This window comes from Rhinopithecus roxellana, chromosome 9, assembly GCF_007565055.1.
Source record: "Rhinopithecus roxellana isolate Shanxi Qingling chromosome 9, ASM756505v1, whole genome shotgun sequence".
Taxonomy (NCBI): Eukaryota; Metazoa; Chordata; class Mammalia; order Primates; family Cercopithecidae; genus Rhinopithecus; species Rhinopithecus roxellana.
The window spans coordinates 116,122,222-116,136,981 of NC_044557.1; the positions used below are offsets into that span (position 1 = coordinate 116,122,222).

The 14,760-nt window shown below is 41.4% G+C and overlaps 1 protein-coding gene across 1 annotated transcript in view; it reads left to right on the forward strand.

Moving 5' to 3' along the window:
* KCNB2 (potassium voltage-gated channel subfamily B member 2) overlaps positions 1-14,760 on the forward strand; it is a 416,387-nt gene that overhangs the window by 232,276 nt on the left and 169,351 nt on the right. The window lies entirely within an intron of this gene.

Here is a 14,760-nt window from a genome sequence, read left to right on the forward strand (position 1 = left end):
TGAGGGTCTGAATGGAACAAGGAGTAGAGGAAGGAATTTGTCCTTCTTTTCTCCCTCACTGCTGGAGCTGGGACATCTCATCTGATCATCTACTGCACTCAGACTGAGAGTTACACCATTGGCTCCTCTAGTTCTCAGGCCTTCAGGCTCATACTGGAAGTACACCACCAGCTTTCCTAGTCTGCCTTGTTCACAGAGCTTATAGTCTAGTCCAGCTTGTAGATGGCAGGTCATGGGATTTCTCAGCCTCCATAATCACATGAGCTGATTCCTCATTTTATATACATGTATCGATATAGATATATTTCCCATTGGTCTGCTCTCTGGAGAACTGTCAATAATACAGAAGCTAAGGGCTTTTTACCAAGATGCATGATCATTACTCCAATTTCTAATCCTTCCAAGATGCCACACACACTCTACTCAGGTTTTTCCAAGACACTGTGCACTGAACTCTCAGACAGGACACCTAAACTCTCATGTGTTCCTGTTTGCTTCCTTCTAGAATATCATAAAATCAGTGCTGACATTTAGATGACATATTTCCATTTTTTTAGCTTCTGAGACCTCAGTCTGTGAATCAAAATGTTAAGCACTGAAGGAGAGATTCTGTCCTAAATGTGTCAAGCTGACAACGTGAGGAAAGATTCATTCTTCTAAGACTGCTGTATTTTCTTCTTTTAGAGGTATCTGGATAGCAAACCTAAATCTTTGAATAGAGTTGAATAGATTTTTGTTGGTAGGAGTGGTGGTAAAAATCCATATTTTCTTCAAAACATTAATTTTCATTTATTCATTATTTCTTTTGACTTAAAATCTTTAGTTCTGCTTACTAATGAGTTTACGTTGATACCACAATATGATATTAAATGTGTGACATAACATCATAATGATCATTTTAGCAACATCAGTTTTATAATAGTATAATTGAACACATTTTTATTTAGCAACTCTTATGCCTGGCAATATAGTAGTGAATCAGGCAAGTACAGTGTCTGCCTTGTTCAAGGAGCTTATAGTCTAGTCCAGAGGAGTCATTGAAAAAGTAGTTGCAGTTGGGTTGAGAATTACACACTGGGAAGTACCGAATGCTATCGGAACCTGGAAGAAGAAGATGTAACCAACTGAGAAGCTTGTCAGTAGCAAACAGCTTTTATTTGACCCTCATATCAACTATGTGCAGTAGGTTATCCCATTTTAAGTTTGAGAAAGCAGGCTCCATGAGCTTGATGGACTTGCCTTCATAGTTAATAAGTGTTCAGGACTAGAATCAAACCTTTTATTCCAATCCCCAAACTCTTTCCACTAAACCACTGCAGAATAGCAATCATGATTTAGAAGAAATTAATCCTAGATATGGATAAAAGGGAGGATTAGTCACTAGCCAATCAAAATTTAGCCTTAGAAACTCTTCCTAAGATTTTTCCTCTCTAGTCATCCAACAGAACACACATTAAGCAAGATGTTCTGATTTTCTGCTTATTTGCATCTGTGAGAACTGGGATCTGGAGTCCTGCAGCATTGCACCTGTTGGGTGAGGGGAGGAGCCTGCAGTTCAGGTACTGCCCATGTGGAGCCTGAGAACAGAGTCTCCCTGGGAAAGCACAAAGACAGATTGGCTCCTGGCAAGAGCTTGGCCTGGAACTCCCTTAAGTCTCATCAAGCCCACTCTGAACTGGAGCTATCAAGCTTGGATAGAATGCATGGAATCACTATTGGAGTACTCTGAAAAAATAAATAGCAGCAGGCCAATTGGGGAACAAGACCAGAACTTGAGGTACCACTATGGTGGTTTCTCATTTTCCTATGGAATTTCACAGCGTGGAATCAAGGCAACCCAAAGGCTGGAAGGGAACCTTGAGTACAGACAGAGAGAATGCCAGGAGAAGCCCCCTAGGTCTAACTCAAGACATGCAAAAGGGACAACCAGTGGAGTTTTTTCCTCTCAATTCTTTGCCTGAACTCCCAGACAGTTCCGCTGCAGCAGCTACAACAGGAGTCTAGTCTGCAGATCCCTAAAACCCTGAGGGAGAGGACCCTTCCATTGTAATTCAAGGATCTGTAATCCCAAAAGGGTATGGAAGACCTACCTCCTCTCTGCCCTCTTGCTTAGCCCTGAATATGGTTGCAGTTGCAGCAGAGTTGTGACTAGACCCCAGCTTTCTGGCTATCCAGAAGACAGAAAATGAATAATTTGGAAATGAGTAAAAATTTATAACTGTTGTCTTACAAAAATACTGTTAAGAAAATAAAAAGACAAACTGTGGTCGAAAAGTAAATGTTTGCAATTCATATATCTGATGAAGGACTTGTGTGCTGAGCATATAAAGAACTCTTAAGACTCAAGAGTAAATAAACACATTCAGTTGAAAAATCAGCAAAAGCAGAAGAATTCCATGAAATTTATATAAGTCCGCCCTCAAGAAGAGGGAGCAGAACTACCCACTCCTTGAGTGTAGGTTGTGCATAATGACTTCCTTCCAAAGAGTGCACTATGAAAAGGGGGAAGGATAACTTTACAGTGGTGAAGCCTGACACACACCACCTGAGCCAGATGATCAAGGCCAACATCAACAGTTGATAGAAGATACTCTTGGTAAGATATGATGGGAATGGCATTTTCCTCTGTGGCCTTGCTCCCCCAAACCTACAATCTCAGTCTAATATTTAATTAGAAAAACATGAAACAGATTTCAATTCAGGGATGCTCTATAAAATGCCTGGCCAGTACATCTTAAAATTATTACAGTCATCAAAAAAAACAGGGAAGTCTGAGTAACTGTCACAGCCAAGAGGCCTAAGGAGGCATGATGACTAAATGTACTGTGGTATCCTGGATGGGATGCTGCCACAGAAAAAGGACATCAGGTTAAAAGAAAGGAAATCTGAATTAAGTGTAGACTTTAGTTAATAATGATGCATCAACATTGCTTCATTAATTGGAGCAAATGTACCGTATTTTTTATGCAAGATTTTAATCACAGGGGAAACTGAATACATGATGTAGGGAGACTCTATAATATTTGCAAATTTCTTACAAATCAAAACTGTTCTAAAAAATAAAGTTTATTTTCTAAAATTACATTAAAAGGCAAAAGAAATGGCAAAAGACTTGACCAGACACTTCTTCAGGGAGGATATATGAATGGCAAATAAGCACATGAAAAGCTGCCCAACACCTTTGTTCATTAGGGAAATGCAAGTTAAAACCACTATTAGATATTACCACACAATACCCGACAGTAGACAACTCTAGAATCCAAGAGGTCTTAGTTGTCATCTGTACCCAGTGTGCTTATGAATGAAAGATTGCTGCTTGTTTTATAAGGCAACTGTTTTGGCTTTCTTAAGCCAAGAGAAACTTTCCATTCTTGAAAGTTCATTGACAAGGAAAATTGTTGCCCCACTGCACCCGGCTCCCTATTCACTGCAACACCTCCCTGTGTGCAGAACGGGTATAGGAATTGGTAGCATCTTCATCCTGCAGGGAGGCTGGCTGGGGAAGCTGTGTCCAGGAGTCCTGCCAGCTGGGGAAAGCTGGCTCTTGTAGCCCTCCTCAGCTGTACATATGATGCTGCTTTCTGGCCACGACTGCCAGAAAAGTCTGGATCTTCTCACAAGTGGATCAGCTGAGAAGTGGTCTGTATAAACCTCATGTGCCAAGAAAAGCCCAGCTCATTGTAGTGGGAACCACTCCATGGGGTCCGCAGTCAGGAGCAGGCTCTGAATCACATTGGAAGCAGGTCACAGTCTTCCATGAAGCAGGAGCCCTGTGACACCGCACAGGTTAGTGAGTTGCTAGGAGCAGTGGCTCCCTCTCACTTCCTGCCTTTGCTCCTCTCTCCCTCCCTTTCTGTCACCCTGTCCGCTGTCCCATCACACTGCCCAAATCCTCAGTTATCCTCCACTCTGAGTCTTACCTGTGTGATATCTTATACTAGTATCCTATGTCCTGTATATGAGCTCGGGTTTTATGTCACAGAGGTAGTGCGAAGACAGTGATCTGGACGATAGTTTAGACCCATGGTTCTTGATCTTGTCTAAATACTTGAATCACCTACAGAGTTTTTAAAATTCCAGTGCCTAGAACTGCCCCAACTAATTATAACATGTTTTGGGAAATCGGGAGCCAAGCATCAGTATTTTTCTGAAGTTTTCTAATTGATTCCAATATTTGGCCAAGCTTAAAAAAACGCTGATTTAATCTGAAGCACAGTAGAGGAAAGGAGGGAAGTTGTTGGTCTAGATATAGCCTCTGACCCTTCTTACAGCTCAGTTGGAAAGTTCCTGCAGTAGGTCAGGTAAGAGGATAAGTACAGCAGTAGTGATGAAGAGGTGGGACAGCTCTGAGTGATCATGAAAAGTGGGATCAGCAGACCAGAGCTTGCAAGAGTCATTGAATAGAGAGTCAGAGAGGGGTCTAGAGGGGGCCATGCATTCAGATTTTATTAAAATCGGTATAAGGAAGGCAGGAAGATGAGGAAAATAATTTTGGTTACGGACATGTTGGATGTCACATAATTCTGGAGCTATCCAGGTGGCATTGTCAGATGCCCAGAGGAGAGTTGGGCCAGAAATATAATTTGGAAGTCATTGGCAGAGCATAGTACCTAGAAGCTTGGGAGGCAGTTAGATTATCTTGGGAGAGTAAGTGGAGTGGAAAGGACAGAGCCTTGGGGAGCACCAATGTGCTTAACAGGAGAGCAGAGGAAAAGCCAGCCAAGCAGACTGATGAAAAGAGAACCATGAGAACTGTCATGAAAGACAAAGGAGCAGACAGTTTCAGGAGGAGAATTCAGCAGGTCTGATGCTGCTGCATAGATCCAGTATGGTGTCTATTGAATTGGTAATGTGAAGGTCAATGGGGACTTACACTAGAGCATTTTAGCAGAGTGGCAGAAGCCTGACCACAATGGGGTTGGAGAGGGAAATGAGGAAAGGGTGACAGCAAATATAGATTACTCTTCTGAAAAAAACGGCTGTGAATGGAAAGAGAGATGCTCAGTGGTACCTGGAGGAAAAGGCAGAATTCAGGGAGGAATCTACTTTTCTTCTTTTTTTCTTTTTTTTTTTTTTTTTTTTTTTTTGGTGAATTTATAAGCTACAGGGAAAGAACCAGTACCAATAAAGAGATTGAAACTCCAAGAGAGAGATGGGTAATTGATACATCAAGGATCCTTAGTGAGAGGGAGGGACTGGTATTTAGAGATGGTGGAAATTTGAGTACAAGGGACGCCTTTGTTTTGTTTATTTTATGTGTGTGTGTGTATGTGTGTGTGATCCTAGAGAAACAAAAAGGGTTTCTTGAGGGAAGATTATGGTATCAACACATTTTTATTTGAGCCTTTCCTTGTAGAAGGCCAGGGTTGGCACAATAGGGGCTGAAGCTGAAGTTTGGGCACGACAGCAAAGGAAAGTGAGACTTTCAGGAACAGATGTGAGCACAAACCAAATCCCAAGAAGTACTGAGTTTCAAAGTTGAGGAAATCAAGAGTGGTCTTCAAGTTCAAAGGTTACAAGTGGGGCCAAGATTACGATACCAAGCCAAGCCACGTGCCCTGTGGGGTGTGCATGGCATGGCGGAGGGGAATCAAAGGCATAATAAGGAAGAATCCTAGGAGCTGAGGCTTTGTTATCCATTACCTGGCCTGAAAGGAGAGCACAGGAATTTGAGAGAGTGCCCTCTACAGAGTGGTTCTTTCTCTTTGCTCTGAACAAGGCAGGACTCGTGGTGTCTGATGAGCAAAAGAGGACAGGAGTTTGGTAAGGAGACTGCAGGAGAAAGGAATAGTTCTGAAATGGCCACTGAGAAGAATCGAAAAGGAAGTTGACCAAGGACAAATAGAAGAGTGGTCCAGCTGAAATTGGAGACTAGCAATATGTAGTGGCATTAATCCTCATGGTTGAGTTATTGTCTCCATTGGCACTTGGCAGCCCAGTTGTAGTAGCGAACAAACAGCATTGTGAGTTCCATCCTGCCAGGCAGGTGTGGCAAAGTCCAGGATCCAGGCAGGTGGGGATGCTGGAAAAGTCCAAGCCGAGCAGGCACAAAATAAATGTGTGTAAACATAGATCTAAATGTAGCCATGCACTTATATAGCTAATGAATGACTCACAATTATGAAAATTAATCCAAACCTGTTTTAGATGGCATTTTCTCACTTTTCTGAGAGTAAAATCCCATTTGTTTTATTCAAGATGCTCATCTGCTCCATGTTTATTACACAAACCTCTGAGTCTTCATTTCCATTTTGAAAGGACAATGTTCTACTCTCCACAATGTTCTGCTCTCCTCATTGTTGCACTGTTATCAGGCAGATACCGAGGTGGCTGAAGTTCCAGCGGTGCTTTTGCAGTGAGTACCTAATGCTTGAATAGTGATTTAATTGGCAGTCATTGAAAACTCAGGGCCCACAATTCTATATTTTTTGAAGAAAGAACATTGGTTATTTCCCATGGGCATTTCATTAATGGAGAAAAAGCAGAACTCTGCAGACTAACCTGGTTTGACATTTACTTAAAATAAGCCAAGTGCTATTTATCTGGATTACCTTATTATATGCCCCAGCTCTGCTGGATAATTAAGGGACAGCTGGAGAATGAGGATAAAATTGGGCCAATATTTTACAAGAAGAACTTTTAGGGCTCCTTCTCCTGTGTTTAATGAACTTAGTCTGAACTAATGAAAGTGTTATGTTGGGGCCAGGGGGATAGAGTGGAGGCAAAGGGGAAGGTTGAACTCCCTCCTGTTTTAAAAAGAACCTTGCTTATTTTAATCAGTAAAAAAGTTGGAGGGATAGAGGGAAGGATGTGAATCTTTTCTGTTTTAATAGAAAACATGTGGTCCTTGGCTCATTTCTTCTACTTTATGATACTATATTACATAATAAAATATGGAAAATGAAACTCACTCTGTGAAGAAAAGAATACCACCTCTCTATATTTATTGGAAATTAAGACATAAAATGTCTTACTGGGAATTTACGATAAAACCCCCTGGATAATCTGGGAAGAATCCTGCAAAGGATCATGCCTCCTATTGGCACTTGCTGTATGTTAATAGGTGGCCATCAGAATTTAAATTTGGTTCTCTGCTCCAACTCTGCTGCCTTCTTTCTCCTACCACTGTTACCCAAAAGTATGCAACCACAGTGTGCAAGGCTTGGAACAGAACTTATATTCTCGTCTTTTTGTGGAATGAATTAACCAAACTGCCACATGGCAGACCTGGAATGCTGTGATCCACACTAACCATTAAAAGTAACAGAAGTCACCATTCCTGTACTTTGGAAGCAGTGATGACTAGGGCCTTGGAGATAGAGATAGAGAGGGTGAGACAGGATATGAGGTTCAGTCTGCCCCAGTTCTGAATGGCATCCTCATGGGTAAGGTGGCTCGGCAGGCAATCATCATTCATGGGAGGATTTATCAGGAACCCTTTTAGGATAAGCCTGTTGTTCAAAGGCTAGGAGTGCTGACTGGATAGCTGAATGAGATAAGATCAGAGTCAAGGTCGGGGGCAAAGCCATCAGAATTCAAGGAAGGTAATCAGTGTCACTGGCAGAAGCAAGGAAATTCAGCGTGATTGGGGGTGTGGTGTCCAGAGTTTGGACAGCCTCTTCCTAAAACAAATAAATCAGTGGTCCGCATAGTCAACCGAGATGCATGTTTTTGCTTAGCCTTACTTTTTCCTTCTTTGGGGCTTTAGAAGATCCCTCTTACAAAAAGGCAGACAAGTTGTTGTAAGGACAAGCCCAGATGTCATGAAAAGTCTACAGATTTGGAGCCAGATCAACCCAGGTGAACCTCAGCCTCAGCACTTGCTACTTTCATGGACTTAAGCAAGTTAACTGACCTCTGAGAGCTTCCATTCTCTTAACTCGGAAGCGAGGACAATAACTACCTATCAGGCTGCTGTGAGCACTCAGTGAGGTAATGCATGAGGTTTCGGGCACGTAAGAGTGTCTTAATAAATATTTCTCTTTCCCATTCATGCACAGACATTCAAACAACTGAAGTCATGTAGGCCAGTACTGAAGTCCCCCATTTTTCAAATGGGGCAAGTAAAACATTTTCTTGCCCAACACCTCAGACCATCGTTCTCAAATCTGGTCCCTGGACCAGCAGCAACAGCATCACCTAGACACTCAGGCCCCATCCCAGACCTACTGAATCAGAAACACATGAGATGGGATCCTGTGTTTCACTGAACCCTCCAGCTTATTTTGGTGCAAAATGAAATTTTAAAATTATTGTATGAGGGTAAATCAGATCAGTAACTCACAGTATATGACAGGTACGGAGCTCACAGACCTCAGATTAGCAGCGTATACTAAGTATGACCTCGTATTTACCTACTAAGATTCACTTGGTGTTGGCAGTACTTTACTTTCAGCTGCATGATATTGGCCTCAAGCAGGGTCCACATCATGATGGTACCAAAGTCCTGGACTTGGGGAGAACAGTAATTTCCCAAATTCCTTCTACTGTTGGACTATATGTTTGATCACATATCTTAACCAGGTTTGAGAAACAGCTCATCACCTCCCTGTTACATGAAGCCAGTTCTTAGTGGGCACCATCACCTCCTCTTTCCTTTCTTCCCAGATGTATTTGGTGACTGAATATCAAAGTGGTCACTGGGTAACTTGGGATGCTCTTGACTGTTGTAAAACCTCAGAGTCTCAAAAACAGTTATGACTATCAACAGCAGCAGCCCAGAGAATAAGCTTCTGGTTTTCCTTAATAGTTTAGCCTATGAGTTTGGGGAGCAAGGTCAGTCTACAATATCTGACTTACATAGTCCAGAACAGAGGTGTACTTGGAGGAGATGCTGCCCCACTCTCTATCCTGCATCCATCCTGGGGGCCCTGCTTTGGGTACTGCCTCACTGTGGACTTTGAAATCACTCTGCAGCAGGCATCTGTCATGCTGTGGGTTACCTGCACACCTGCTCCCTCTCTCTCCTAGTCCTTCCATGTGAAAGAAAAACAAAATACAGCCTTGAGCTTGAAACACATGCATTCACAAATGAGCCCTTTCCAACAATGCCCAAGGAGATTTAGAAAACAAAACCAGCTCTTTCTCTCTTGTACACACTGTGGTCGCCAAAGGATAAGCATTGTTCTGTCAAGGTCTAACACTTGCTAGAGGGATTGCTGGGACCTTCAGGGAAGAGAGATTGTGTTTATAATGAGAAGAAAATGGATTAATCAAAACTCTAGCCTTCAGCTGTCACCACTAGAATACAATATGTCAATTGGAATATGAGGTGGCTTTGACAAGAATACCATCTTGCTTGCTTTAGTCAATCCTATTTGGAGCAACCTGATTTAAGCAATGATTTTCTCTGCAGCAAATGAATGCATACCAACAAAATCCATTAGCTATGAAAGTTATGGCATTGATTTTAGAATAAAATGCTGTTGCAAAAGAAGGGAATCATATTCTAATATCTCCACTTCTGACAGCCCGTACAAGTCTTAGGAGAGAGCTACTTGCAAAAGTATATCCCCTTCATAAGGCACAGATAACTTGTATATCTTAATCAATAGCCTATAGACTCTGTAGTATGTAGTCTATAAATAAGATGACTAGCAGTTAGATTTATATTAAAAGTCTAAAACAATAATTTGTTTTAAACTGGCATTAGTTTGGGGGTTTAGAGATATCTGTATTTCTGTAGGTTCTTTATGAAATACATTGTGCTACCTACCAATGAGTCAATCTGAGTAACTCCACACCCTCCTGCCCTAAACAAACATGCAACCATGTCAGAGAATTTACATTAGAAACCCATTTCAAGTTACCACCTGCTTCACAGCCAGTGTGACTTTCTGACAGTGTGCTATGATCAGTAGGGGGAGGTGCTGTGGATTTGAGGCCATAGCTTTAACATTTTCCAAGCTTGAATGATATGACGTCTGTACCTATTCCAGCATAAGCATATCAGCAATCTAAAAGTGATCTGCTGACATGTTTAGACAAATTGTCTTAATATTGCCCAAAGCAAAAACTGAGAAGAAAATAATTTTTAATGGAATTTCACTTGGACTCCATCCCATCTGAGTTCTCCTTCACGCTTAATATCTCCATTCTTTCCTGGGTACACAGTGTCTTCACACCACCCTGGGCCTTACTTTATCTGATAAGGGATGCATCCCTTGATTTCTTCATATGTAAAGTGAGGATATACATTATTCATATCCATGCATATTCCATATTCATAGGGATTTCAGAAGATTCAATGAAATAATAATATATCAAGGAGCTCGCCTATAGATAGTGTTCAATAAATGTTAGCTCTTATTATTCTGTGTATGCCGATCTGTTCCAGGAAGCCTAAAGCTCATTAATTTGATGTTTCTGTTTCTCCATTTGAGCACTGAAAAGTTGACTTTGTTTCCTAGCAGCTAAGGAAAAAACAGAACAAAGCAAAAAGTAAATCATATTAATAAATATATATAGTGTGCAAATATTCATAAACATACATACACACAATAAGTGAATTTTTCATTTTAATGACAAAAGAAGGTGTGTGTGTGTGTGTGTATACACACATGCAGAAAAATCCTTTCTTTGAATTATCTTCAACCAGGGCTTTGCAAACTTAAAAAAAAAAAAAAAAAAAAACAGAAAAAGCAATGCTTTTAAACCACAAACTGTCCTTGGGCCATTCCTGTCCTAAAGCTGAGGGACTGATATCAGGTAGTAACTGAGAAAGGGCTTTTCTCTAGAGTTTTTCTCGCTAATGATATACGACGTGAAGACTACGGAGCAGTGCACACAGCTCACCGGCACCACTTGGGTATTTCACTAATGTGCAGATTCCTAGACCTAAGAAATCTGAATTTCCAAGGAATCCTGAGTCTCCATGTTTTTTTAAACTCCCCCTTCTCCCCAAGGCAATTACGACGAGCACTGATGTATCAGAACCACTGATTTTTTGCTATCTCTGGCTACATGTTGACAGATGTGCTTTTGAAAAATCCAGTGTCTTAGATGGGCATTGGCCAGATGCTGGATCCTCTAAAACTGAGCTGGAGCTAAATGAGGGGTTGGAGCAGTTCATGGATTGGAGAGCCATTTGCTGAGACACAAAACCCAAGGAGAGAGGCACCATTTGGTTGTGATTATTTAAAACCCAGACTTCAATGTCTCAAAAATAATTTAGCATGGACATTGGAAACTGAATGTCTGCAGGTAAAGCCAATAGTTTCCAATGATAAAAACAGAATTCTTTAAACAATTATTCAAACATGAGGTTCAATCACTGAAGTCCCGTACTTCTTGGCATAGTTTAGGTGCTCAGTATGATAAAAAACTAAATAACAAGAAGAATGTATCATAAGCTTAAACAATAAGTATTATTGTAAAGGTCTATGTGCCACACTGTTGGAAAACAGAAACAGAAGGCTTCCCAGAGGAGGAGAACCTGGGGAAGGAGTTGGGCTTTGGTAGGAAGGTGGAGGAGAAGCAGCATCCCAGGCAGAGCAAACAGAATATACAAGGCACAGGCACAGCAGAGACCTTGTCTTGTTCAGGAATTCCAAGTAGTTCTCCATGCCAGGAGTCCCACAGTCCCACAGTCCCACAGTCCCACAGTCCCACAGTCCCACAGAGAAAGCCACAGAAACCAGGGCCAATGACCAACAACCACTGAGATCCTGGAATATGATTTCAGGGGTGAAAGTGGAAAGGAGGACTGAGCTAGATGCCAATGACCTTAAGGAAAGAGGCACAGTGCCCTGAGAGTTGGCAGAGCACAGAGACGGAGACAGGCAGGATGGATAAGATGGCTTTCACTGCTGGATGATGGGCAACCAGCACCTGATTGGAGCAGATATGGGAGAATGTGCCACCTTTACTCAAGATTTGGCAAATAAGAGAATAAGGGCCTGTAGAAGGCAAGGAGGTGGAGACAACATTTCACAAAGAGGTTGGAGATACAAGGGAACTGTATTCCAAAGGACATGGTAAAAATGGCTAAGGAGGGGACCCTAGGGGTCGGAAGAGCTGGAAGAGGGATAAAACACACAGGGTTCATGGTTCTATCAAGCAGCGTGGTGGTCAGGAAGGACAGCCTTGGGAAACAGGCAGTGCCATCCACTTGCCCTCCAGTTCTAAGTAGAGTCTGTCCTGGGCCCCATATTGCCTTCTGGACAGTTGATGTACACAGCGTACCTCTAGACTGTGAGTAAGGCCCCTTGTTTTGGCCATCATATATAGTCTTATATTCCGTTTGCCTGTGTTATTTCTTAGTTGAGAAAATAGGCAATAGTAATCATCACAGAATAATCCTACCCAATTCCTGATTGCTTATGCACATATTTAGGAGAGTATGTTCTCAAATTTATCAAGAGAAAATGAGCACAAAGAGGCTGGCTTGTTTTCAGTGCTTTTCCACTCAACAGAAGCATAGACCAGAATTAGTGTCTATTCTGGGCAAAATATATCTGCAAAATTCACAAGGAGAAATTCCCTGACAGGAGATAACAGGAGTACCCCCGCCCAGCACTGAGTACGAACTAGCTATGACAAATATTCTTTTAAGTTTATGAAGTTAGTGGCTCTCAATTGCAGAATATCCCAGGAATCTATAAAATAGGAAGAGACTGACATAACTCTGTTTAATTGTGAGGATTTTTAGGTCTAGCCATTAGCAAACCTTGTTTCTGGATCCCAGTTGCCTGAACTACACTGCAGGAAACGATGTCCTAAACTTTCACTCATTATTCCTCACAGCCAAGCTGAGCCCCAGCCATTAGGATGGACTCTCACCCAGAGTTGTTTATCAACTGCTTCCTCCTCTTGGGGAGATAATTGCTGGGAAAAGTCCCTGAACTTGTGAAGCCTTCAAATGGAATTATCTGACTTCCATTTGTGTGTTGTGTTGATAAATATGCCATTAGTTTCACCACCACTCTCTTTTCTGGCAAACCTTATTAAACCAAAATATAATGGCAATTCTCTGCTAATTTCAGTCAATCTCCTTTGTGCTCAAATGTAGTTAAAAGGAATATTTCTCCCCAGACCAGAGTGAGTGTAGTCATATCCAAATCTTTATCTCTGAGAGGCTTCTCAGTTTTAACCTCTTTCACAAAAATATCATAAATTTAAATTGTGTGTATTATCAGCAATTTTAAGGGTCAGAGTAAGTTTAATGGAAATTAATCACTTTCAAGATGATTGGGATTTCTATCTGCAGAACTGAGATAAGCACAGACAAGCTGATTGTCAAATAATCAATATACTAATTAGTTTATTTAAAACATATAGGTAATGAATGCTACAGTAATTCTTGAACTTCAGCATGCATCAGAATCACTGTGGAGGGCTTGTGAAGACACAAATTGGTGGGCCATACCCCCAGACTTTCTAATTCACTGGATCTGGGATGGGGCCCAAATATTTAAATTTTTTAACACGCTACAAAGTGATGTTGATTGCTGCTGCCCTGGAAACCAGGCTGTGAGAACTTCTCTTTTATCACAATAACTATTAATATCATTTTAAAATTGCAGTTTATGGTGATAAATTGATTGAGCCAGATGTTTTACTCTTTCATTCTTAATGCTTCTTCTTAAAGAATGGCGTAGGACCAAATACACCCAACTCACCTGGATGCTTGTAGACAATGAGAGGGGTCCATCCCAGATCTATGAACCTGAGGCCCTGAGTGATGAACAAGCTTCCTAGGGACACCTATGAACTGCCCTGTGACACTTATTCTCAAGCCTTGGCTCCCTATTGGAATCACTTGAAGAGCTTTAAAGAACACAGATTCCTGGGTTTCAGCTACAGAGATGGTGATATAATTGATTTAAGTGCAACCTGAACATTGTGTAAAAGCTTCCCAGAGATTCTTACATCCAGCCAACGACTCACTGCTCTGAAAGGATAGCCTATGAATAAACTCTTCCCAATTTCTTCTTTCTTAAACTATGTTCCACAAGAGAATTTGTGGTCCACCAGATGTTTATAAGTGGATTTTTCTAATCTAACATGGCCAAGAAATACTGGGTTAAACAAAGCTACTAGGTTGTTTGACGCCAAGATGCCTCGGAGTCCTTAATATATTTCTTCACATCACAATTCTTCCCTGTGAGATTTCCCAAACTCTTTCACCAGGAAACACTTTTTCTAAGAGCACTTTCTTCAGTGAATTTCAGAGAACCCCATAAAATTGTGTGTATGCTTGTATGTGAATGTATTAACATGTGCACTTATGTTTTCTGGGAAGAAACATAATATTCATCAGATTTTGCAACCAGTTCTGAATATGATCAATAGATACTTAGGAAATACTCACCTAGACTGTCAGATCCATTTGGGGTGCTAAGAAGATCTATAAGGAGTATGTAAAGGAAACAGAATTATTCCTTCATTGTCTGAGACATTTTCATGCCATTGATAAAGATATACCCAAGACTGGGAAGAAAAAGAGGTTTAATTAGATTTACAGTTCTGCATGACTGGGGAGGCCTCAGAATCATGGCAGGAGGCGGGAAGTGAAAGGCACTTCTTACATGGCAACAGCAAGAGAAAAAAAATGAGGAAGAAGCAAAAGTGGAAACCCCTGATAAACTCATCAGATCTCGTGAAACTTATTCACTGTCACCAGAATAGCATGGGAAAAACCAGGCCCCATGATTCAATTACCTCCCCCTGGGTCCCTCCCACAACACGTGGGAATTCTGGGAGATACAATTCAAGTTGAGATTTGGGTGGGAACACAGCCAAACCACATCACATGGTATG